This window comes from Acartia tonsa, chromosome 13, assembly GCF_053477335.1.
Source record: "Acartia tonsa isolate MP-2025a chromosome 13, ASM5347733v1, whole genome shotgun sequence".
Classification (NCBI taxonomy): Eukaryota; Metazoa; Arthropoda; class Copepoda; order Calanoida; family Acartiidae; genus Acartia; species Acartia tonsa.
Genome location: NC_137272.1, coordinates 44,907,596 through 44,917,117, shown reverse-complemented (window position 1 = coordinate 44,917,117; position 9,522 = coordinate 44,907,596). Strand labels below are relative to the sequence as shown.

At 29.1% G+C, this 9,522-nt stretch overlaps 1 long non-coding RNA gene across 1 annotated transcript; it reads right to left on the bottom strand.

The window, feature by feature from the left end:
* Positions 1-2,164: 2,164 nt before the first annotated feature.
* On the bottom strand, positions 2,165-2,722 carry LOC145304295 (uncharacterized). The gene is made up of 3 exons (XR_013874054.1): positions 2,668-2,722; positions 2,507-2,594; positions 2,165-2,233 (listed from the first exon to the last, which is right to left on the bottom strand). It is a non-coding gene; the product is annotated as an uncharacterized LOC145304295 (long non-coding RNA).
* Between the last annotated feature and the right edge of the window lie 6,800 nt (positions 2,723-9,522).

Sequence of the window (9,522 nt, the reverse complement as noted above, 5' to 3'; positions counted from 1 at the left end):
GGGCCGAGCGCCCGAGGCTAGGCAGGCTAGGGGGCCGAGCGCTGCGGCTAGGTAGGCCAGGGTGCTGAGTGCTGCAGCCAGAGTCATTTTCTTTATGATTAGGTTAGGTTAGGTTATAGGCTAGGGGGCCGAGCGCCCGCGGCTAGGCAGGCTAGGGGGCCTAACTGTCTATTTTTTGTCATATAATTAAAATAGCATAGACTCTGATGTTTTACTTAAGCAATGTCCACTCTGACGTTTGTCCCACTCTGACGTTTGTCCCACTCTGACGTTTGTCCCACTCTGACGTTTGGGACTCTTGCGTTTGGGACTCTTGCGTTTGGGACTCTTGCGTTTGTCCACTCTGACGTTTGGGACTCTTACGTTTGGGGTAGGACCGAAACAACGATATACATGATATAAGTCCTCATTAAAAGCAGGACATAAAACCGGTCATAAAATCGGTCAGGAAGCAGTCAAACGGTCAAAGGGTCATAACACCACTATTCTCAGATGTTCATTGATATCCCATTATTCACCAAAAAAATTTTAGGTCTCTATCTTAAACACAAAAGTCATAATGAAGAAATTAACCAACTTTGACCGGACGCCACAACCAACACAGACCAGATATCCATATAAGATCAACTCTTGCCGACGTATAATTACTGAACTTATAAAGTCATGAAGTCACAACTCTCTATCTTACCTACAAAAAAATGACATTGAAAAAACTAGAGGGTGGTCAATATTTCCCTTCCCCCCCCCCCCCCCCTCCGATCTGTAAGGGTTAACATAATCCTTGCCCTTAACCAATGTATAGTTACTTAGAAATTAATAAAAAAAGCAATATTTTTTATTTAATATCAAATACAATAACAAAGCTAAAAACAGGTTTATTTATTAGTAACCAAGTAACTTCAGTTGGCCCATTATCTCGCCCACTTTTAATTACAAATTTAAAATAATAAATATACAATATTTCTTTATAAACAGTCTGATAAAAGTGTAATCTAAATTTTCTAAGTGGGTTATTTATTGCCCGACACAATGAAAAAGGATATTATCATTTTAGATAATAACTTCTTCTGAGATTCAACCCTTCGTAGACAGTGAGGTACTTTTTTGTCAATAACACAAATCTTTATTTCCTGATTAATTAATATGTTATTAAAAAATTAATTGGCAATTTTATGTCATAAAATGAATCATTAACAGTTAGTAAATTGTTTCAACTATGTATGACAAGTTAAATATCCCTAGAAACACTATAATAAACAAAAACGTTCAGATTTTCCTTGTTTTTCCATTTTTCCCTTCCAAAATGCCGGAAAATCAAGACATAAATCTTCGATATTTTTGTTATAGAACGTTTTTGGTTGATCAGTTTAGTAAAAGGTGCTATGAAAATGTTAAGATTTGATAATCAGATGAGAAATTATTACATTAACACTCCCTTTGATGCCACACAACTGAATTAGCAGCAGTAGGTATCTATGTTGATAACTGTGGTATAATATGATGTGGTTCAGACCTAAACCCTACACCTCCCTGAAAGAGAGCAAACAACTGTACCAATTATTCTAATGCTGTGGGTTTTAATTCACACCATTGAGAAGAATAAATAAATTCTTATTTTATTGCAATAATTATTTAATGATGGTGTCCCTGTTTCCAAGTCGTTTCCAATCAGTTTCACATTCTATAAGAAATATACAGTGTGTTTTTTTTATGATCACTTTTTTGAAAGCAATTTTACCCCACTTATAGTTATCAGAATTTAATGATTAATGGCTTATTTTCTTCGTTTTTTAAGGGAAATTATGAAACAACCAAAAAAAATTACAGTTTTTGTTGAAAAAGTACAGTAAAGTTGAAAATTAAAAACTTAGGTGACAACGTCTAAAAATGGTTTTAGCGCATTTTATTTATGCTCAAATCTTCTACCCTTTGCAAGAAAAAAATTGGATTTTCAGTAGTCGACTTTGGGGGGCCAGTACTTTCTCCCTGATTGGGATATGGCCTTCAAACTTTGACCTATTCTAGTACATGTCCCCAATAGTATCTGTATAAATTTATAGCTCTATATCTCAACTTTGAAGCGTTTTGCAGCCATTCTTAATTATTAAGAACAAATTTTCATTTTTTGAAAATATAAAATTTGTAAATTTATTACCTGTAACATAAAAAGAATGAAATAATTCATCCCCACACATATAGTTGGAATTACCAGGACAGGGAACCTGACACTTTCCTAGTAATCAATATAATTTAGTATAATATCAAATATTTCTCATCAAAATTTATGCATAACATTTATTCAACTTTAGCATGGATAAATACATATGGTAAAATAATATAATTGATGAAAAAAGTAAAAAAAACAATAAGACAAGAGAAAAATATACTGTTGAGATATTACTGAAAGAAAAAAAGAATACAGTATTGAGTCTAACTTGTTTACAATGCTAATTAGATCAATACCCCTTTTTATATAAGGATAACATTTTCTGAATATAAAAATTACCCTTTTGTTCAACTCCCATTACAGGTTCAATGTGTGGATAACAATGACATGTTCCTCCATTTGTCATGGATGCAAATCTTCCTGTTGCCTGATCATATTTGAGATTTAATCATATATTAGGATATTTTTTTTAATATCTTACATGTGTATGAATTATTTACCTTGCAGTGTACCAAACATTCCAATGGTTCACTTTTAGCAATTCCTGTATGTTCTGTATCAATCATGGAGTAACAACCCAAATATATTGGTAAATCTAAATGTATAAAGTTTTTAAAAGGAATAGCAAACTCTTCTGCAAATTTTCCTAGAGGCATTTAAATGAAATAAGTGTTAATGCAATTTTGTGAAATTTTAATTAAAGATTTTATAAATGCTATTACTTTTAGAATTTTGAAGATTACCGTTTTATTTCACTTTCTTTTAAAGAGATAGCTTTTCTTATAAAATATTGTTTTAGTATTTTAAATAAATAAACGTAAAAAAAATGTGACAAACCATAATCTTCAAACCTCAGAACAAATATATATAATTAGTATTGCATTGTTTTGAAGATGTTGAAATATCTAACTTTTTTTCAGAAGGCGGAAAATTGTTAAAATACATTGATTAAATTATTTGATTAAAAAAAACATATAAATAAAAAAATTTAAAAGATCAACATCATTTTTGAAATCTATATAAAAAATTTATCAAATACATTATACAATCATGGAAGCAGGGATAAGATATTTGTTGAAGATTTCCTAGCTTCTTTGAATTATACTTAAGCAAAATCACATTTAAAAATCTACCTGTTATAATTTCTATAGGTGATATTAGGAAGGAAGCATGCGTATTAGGCTCTGTTGTGACAACAACATCCCAAGGAGGTGATGGCAGGGGTACAAGAGGAATAATAACTAAAATAAATTAAAATTTATAACTGACCCCATTTTTCATAAAAATCAAAAAGGGAAGTTTTGCAGACAGAACTGAGTTGGGTTTTAAAATAGTTTTTTTACGACTATAAGAGAAGTAATGCCGCGACAATAAACAGGATCACAGCATTTTTGCATTTGAAGTGGCCAAGTTTTTTTTTTTTTTTAAATGCATTTATTTTTTTACTTGGCCACTTCAAATGTGAAAATGTCATGAAACTATTTATTGTCATGGCATTACTTCTCTTATAGACATAAAGTAACTATTTTAAAACCCACCTCTGTTGTTTACATTTTGTTATATACTAGATAATACTGGCAATTGAATTTAAGACAAATTTATTTGGCATTATAATTTTTATTTTAAAGTTAGTATGTTTTTCAACCTATTTTAAAAAAAAAATACACTATTCTATTTTTAGAAAGCTAATTTTATAGAAAGAATTTCATAATGAACCTAATATATGTTTCATCATATTCTTCACATTATACAAGGGAAGAATTTTTTACACAAATTAATTTAGCCAGGAAAAACTTAATCCTAAAATATACAACAATTTATAGCTGACTCATAATACGAAATGAAAAAATTCTGCCCTTACGTAACAAAATGTGTACAATTTGAACCAATACAATCTCTGCAGTATGTTTCTTTAGTTTTCTCCTATTGGTGGAATCAGACAGTATATCTCTTGAGTAACTCTATTCTTATTAGAAAACATAAAAAAATATTTTAAAAATGTAATACCTGGAACATTCATAGATTTTGCACTTGTTTTAATACTGATTGTCTCTTCAACTGTTCCAATCTTAACTTTAACATCTATGTCTTCTTCACCCCCTTGACCAGCTGCACGAAAAAATCTATAAAAAAATTGTATTTAGTATTAGAACATCTTATAATTCATTTGCTACCTAATTCTTACCTAGCCCAAAACTTAATGAAAGCACTAGGTTGAAATGTTGTCAGGTATTCATCACTTAAGCCTAAATCTGCAGCAGAGGCTACAGATTTTTTCAATTCATATTTTGTAAGTAAAGAACCAGGGTCATGACAATGACCACCATGTTCAACAAAATATCCATCTGCACCTCCACCAAGTCCGGCGTTGTCTGAACAGAGTCAATATTTACATGATTTATTACAATATACATTTGGTGGGAAATAAACGAATATTTTTTACAACTGATATTTTCAGAATGTTATGTAAAGGGAAATAATATCTTCAACTTAGGGTTATTAAATCAAAGATTGTCTGAACAGAGTCAATATTTATATGATTTATTACAGATAGATTTGGTGAGAAATAAAAGAATATTCTGTACAACTGATATTTTCAGAATTTTATGTAAAGGGAAATAATATCTTCAACTTTGGGTTATTAAATCAAAGATTACTTCATTTCAGATTGAAAATCATAAGATCCAACAACTAAACTAATAGATATGGATATAATTTCCATAATTATAATTTCCAAGATTGTGTACTCAGGAAACTAAAGGGAAAAGACAATGGCTGATGAATGTACATACATATGATTATGCACAAAATTATATTTTCTCTATATTACATTTAGTGGCTGAAATGTTTGGACACTAAAAAATAAACAAAATAATCAAAATTCAATTAGATCTCCAAAGTTGTTGAGTTAACGGATAAGAAAATATTAGTATCTTTTGGGACTAGTGTAATACACAGCCCAATGTCTTCTCCCTCTCTTTTATCAACTAGCTCTATTAAATGGAGAGTTTATAATAATAAACTTATTTCTTTTTAAATAAAGAATATGGAAAATGGTGTTATGTTTTTTTTTCTCTTCAACTTTTCATTTTTCTAAAACTAAATATATACCTTTAAATGTTTGACAAAAGTATACTTGATTATTTTCATCTCCCCCGCAGAAAACTGACTCCATATATTTCATATTTCCATATTGAAAAGACACACAGTTTCTATTCTGAATTATAAGATTGTCAAAATCAAATAGATAGAATTAAAATCAAACCAAAGTAAAATTAATACAAAATTAAATATGAAATACAATAGAATACATAATCACACTCTATGTTTCCACCTTGCTGTCTTTAAAAATGTTTAATAAAAAAATTATGATAGAAATAAGTAATATATATTCCCGTATTGCTTCAAAACTGATTATTATCCAGTGGATTAGAACTGGTTCTCAGCGATATGGAAAAAGTATGTCTACCATCGTATTATATCCAGTTTTCTACAAATATAAAGATGTACAATCATAAGATTAAAACCAGTTTTTTAAGCTTGTACCTTCAACATCTCAGGGCTGGTTTTGAATCTGTGGAAAGCTGTTTATAATACGATGCCAGAATAAACTATTAAACTTTGATTTATAAATATTTACCCCTCTAGGGTGTTCAGCTTTCCATACAAGGTCAGGAGTTAAATAATTAGCCTAGTTCACTAAATATAAATATTATTGATATTTTAACAATTTGTGTATATTCATTAAATATAAAAAATATATATTTTAAAGAGATTTTTCTGTACTTTAATTGTTACATTGTTAAAAGCGACACTTTTCTATAATTAGGGTCGGTCTGTCCATCCATCCGTACATCTGAGATGGATAGCTTTTTTTATTAATTTAGGCATATTAGAATTGTCCTATCGATTTCAAATTTTGCATGGTGATTCCTGTTGTAGTTAGGTACGATATAGAAATCGTAGCAACTCTACAATCATTACCAGAATGTCCGTACATCTATTTTAAACATGTTGATTTTTTACAATTTTAACAACTAATTTTTATGTGATATAATTATCCAATTGTGTTGATTTTTGGTATAGTGATTCCTAGGACAACAAAGTATTAAATTATAAGCAAAGAAACTCTATAATCAAGTCCTAAAAATGTAAGTATGTCCATAAACATTATCCTGTATTAAGAAGTTTTTCAACAAATTTACTCACAATTTTGCTTTGACTCTTATTCATTTATATTCTGATTTTTCAGTTTGAACACTATACAAGTGTTAATGTCCGTTTGTCCTACCGTTTCAGGGCGTCGCTTTTGTGGATGTTGTCCTTATATTATACATTCAAAGATAAATATTTTAAACTAAAGCAATACTTACCAAAAAAAAAAAAAATCATGAGATCTCTTGCAATTGATTATGTTTGGAAATTACATATAACTGTTTAAATTTGTTTGAGTGAAAAATATTTCAGTGTTGTTACATTTTATTTTATTTTCTCATATTCATTCGAACCTGGTGGATAGGAACCAGTTCTCATCCATACAAAAAAACTATTTCTAGCATCGTATTATATCCAGTTTTCTACGAATATAATAATGTACAATTATAAGATTAAAATCAGTTATTTTAGCCCCGAGGTGCCGGTGTACATTCTATATCCGCAGAAAGCTATTTATAATACAATGCAAGAAATAACTATTACTTAATTTTATGGAATTGATGGGGAAAAAAAGCAGTTTTTTAAAATAATAATCATAAAAAATATAACACATACTACACCATATTTTACAATATGTATGTAATCCATTGATATTTTAATAAAATACTTAAAAATTAAAATTTTTGCAAAAGATCTCAAATTGCCTGAGGTCTCCATGTTCCTTCAACATCTATCCAATGGTGTTCACTGGCTAAATGTTACAAAGTTTAAATAGATATAGTATTTTTATTATGCCCTAGAATTACGATGAATTATAGTGGATTAAAACCTTCTGAGCCTTACTGAAATAAAAATTCACAGGGTGTTACAAGTATCTTGTGAAAGCTTTCGAAAGGTTATTTTAGGTTAGGTTAGGTTAAGTAAATGTTAATTATGGCCTCACAGGATTAGAAATAGGAGAAAAGCTACTGTGAAAATATTATGAAACCCGCAACTTTGTTTTCTTTCCATGATCCAAAAACTTTTCCTTAAGTTTACCCACAAATCCCTGAAAAAAATCAATTACTTTTTACTGATATAAAAATCCCCAAGTCAACAAAAAAAATATATGACCAATAATTGTCTAAGGTAAACAAGGTTAGATTATTATTTTAAAAATTATGATGATCTAAAAGCTTTTTAAGATATCAAATTTGAATGTGATGTTTTGATATATTATACCTGAATTATTCCAAAATAAACCAAGCCAACTTTTAGGAAAATTCCACGCTTTCCATTTCCCTGAATATTTATTAAAATCCAAAATTTAAAATATCTCAGTTATATTTTTATAAATTTCAAACGTTGTAAACTTTTCTGCTACTGGTAGGTATGATTCAGAAAGAGTAATATCCATAAAGCATGTTGATTTTATTTTTTTGACAATAATTTGTGTTATATAATTGTTCTATTCATCTGATTATAAGAATAATGATCAATAGGTTAACAGAGAACAATATTTAATATGCAATAAGTCAGTCTATTAGTATGTTTGTAACTCTATGGGGAAATGGAATTTTCTCAGCTCCTATTTAGGATATATGGCTGATTTTTTTTGTGAACATTTCCTATGCAATGAACATCCATTGTATAATTTAATTGGTCCAAAGTCTATCATTCATGATAAAAAATATCAAAATTGAAAAGATTTTTTTTATTTTTTCTCCAGTATATTTTTAACAGATACTCTTTTATATTCCCAACCAGTTTTTTTGTGCTTTGCTACGTACATATGTTGTCATCCTTGTTGATAATATATTAATAAATCACATCCACATGTCTCCATCGGTCCCCTACCCTCAGGCCATAACCAATCATTCTCAATTCCATCATACTAGAAAAAAAAGAGATAAAATGTACAGAAAGACCCAAGAAAAAGTATTTTTTAGCATCTGCAGCCCATATTTCTCAATTAATATTAAAAGATACATATGTCCTTGTTCTCTATAGATATCCACATAAGAAGATATAAAAATATTAACAGCAGAGATTTTTAGAGTTAAAGTTTTCAAAATGTGGCTTAGGAAAAGATGTTACAAAATTTTTTTGCTGAAAACACTTTTTCACTTGTTATAAAAGGCATTTTAGAATAGTGGATCTTTATAACACCCTAACACAAAGAAATCCTATAAAAATAGTAGCAGGTAAAAAGTATACATAAAATAAATCAAACACTTATTTTATTAAAATTATTTTAAAATCAATAGGTAAAGATACAGATAAAACTTTTATTTAGCATTTAGTATTATTATGTGTCTTTAATTTGTAATTTGAATAACTGGGCGTGAATTTATAGGGTCAAAGTTGCACTAATCCTTCCCAGTCATAAGGATAAATTGGAGAGGGGTTCAAACAAGGTCCTGTTAAAGGAACCCTGCAAGAAAAATACCGCTTTAACTACTGAAAGACTGCCATGAGTAGACCCAAAACCCAAAATTTGAAGCCTCCAGCTTCAACAATAAAAAGTTATAGACATTTCAAAATGATATTTTTAGTACAATGAGAATTTTGAAAGTTTTTCATCGCAAATAATAGAATTTTCTTAATATAAATACGTTGCCTACAAAAAAAACCATGAGCTTATTTTTTGCAGAAATTTAGGATGAAATTAACTGATAACATTTTTACAATAAAAACACCCTTCTTTATAATCAAAATCATTCAAATTCATTAGGCATTTAGGATTTCCAGCCAATCAGAATTGGGTATTGGGTCTACTCGTGGCAGGCTTTCGGCTGGTAAAGCAATGTATTTCTTTCAGGGTTCCTTTAAGAACTAGTAGTTATTATATGGTTTGTGGGTAAACGGTTATAAGAAAAAATGCATTCAAAATTTAAAAAGTAATTTTTTATATGTAAAACTAACATTTTTTAATGCAATATAAAAGGTATCTTTTGTAAACTTGCTCTTTTTTCAATTTGTTTTTTACTTGGTAGAAAAAATGTATTAAACAAATAAAAAAGCACTTTTTTCAGACTTTGGCCTTAAAAATCTCTGATGTAAATTGATGTTAACAAAATCCTCCGATTTGGAAATATATATAAACAAGGACATGTGCATCTTTTAATAATTCATTGAGAAATATTGAGAAATACTTTTTCGTATGTCTACTGTGTATATCTATAGGAAAATCAAAAAGTAAATTTGCTTAATTTAAATTT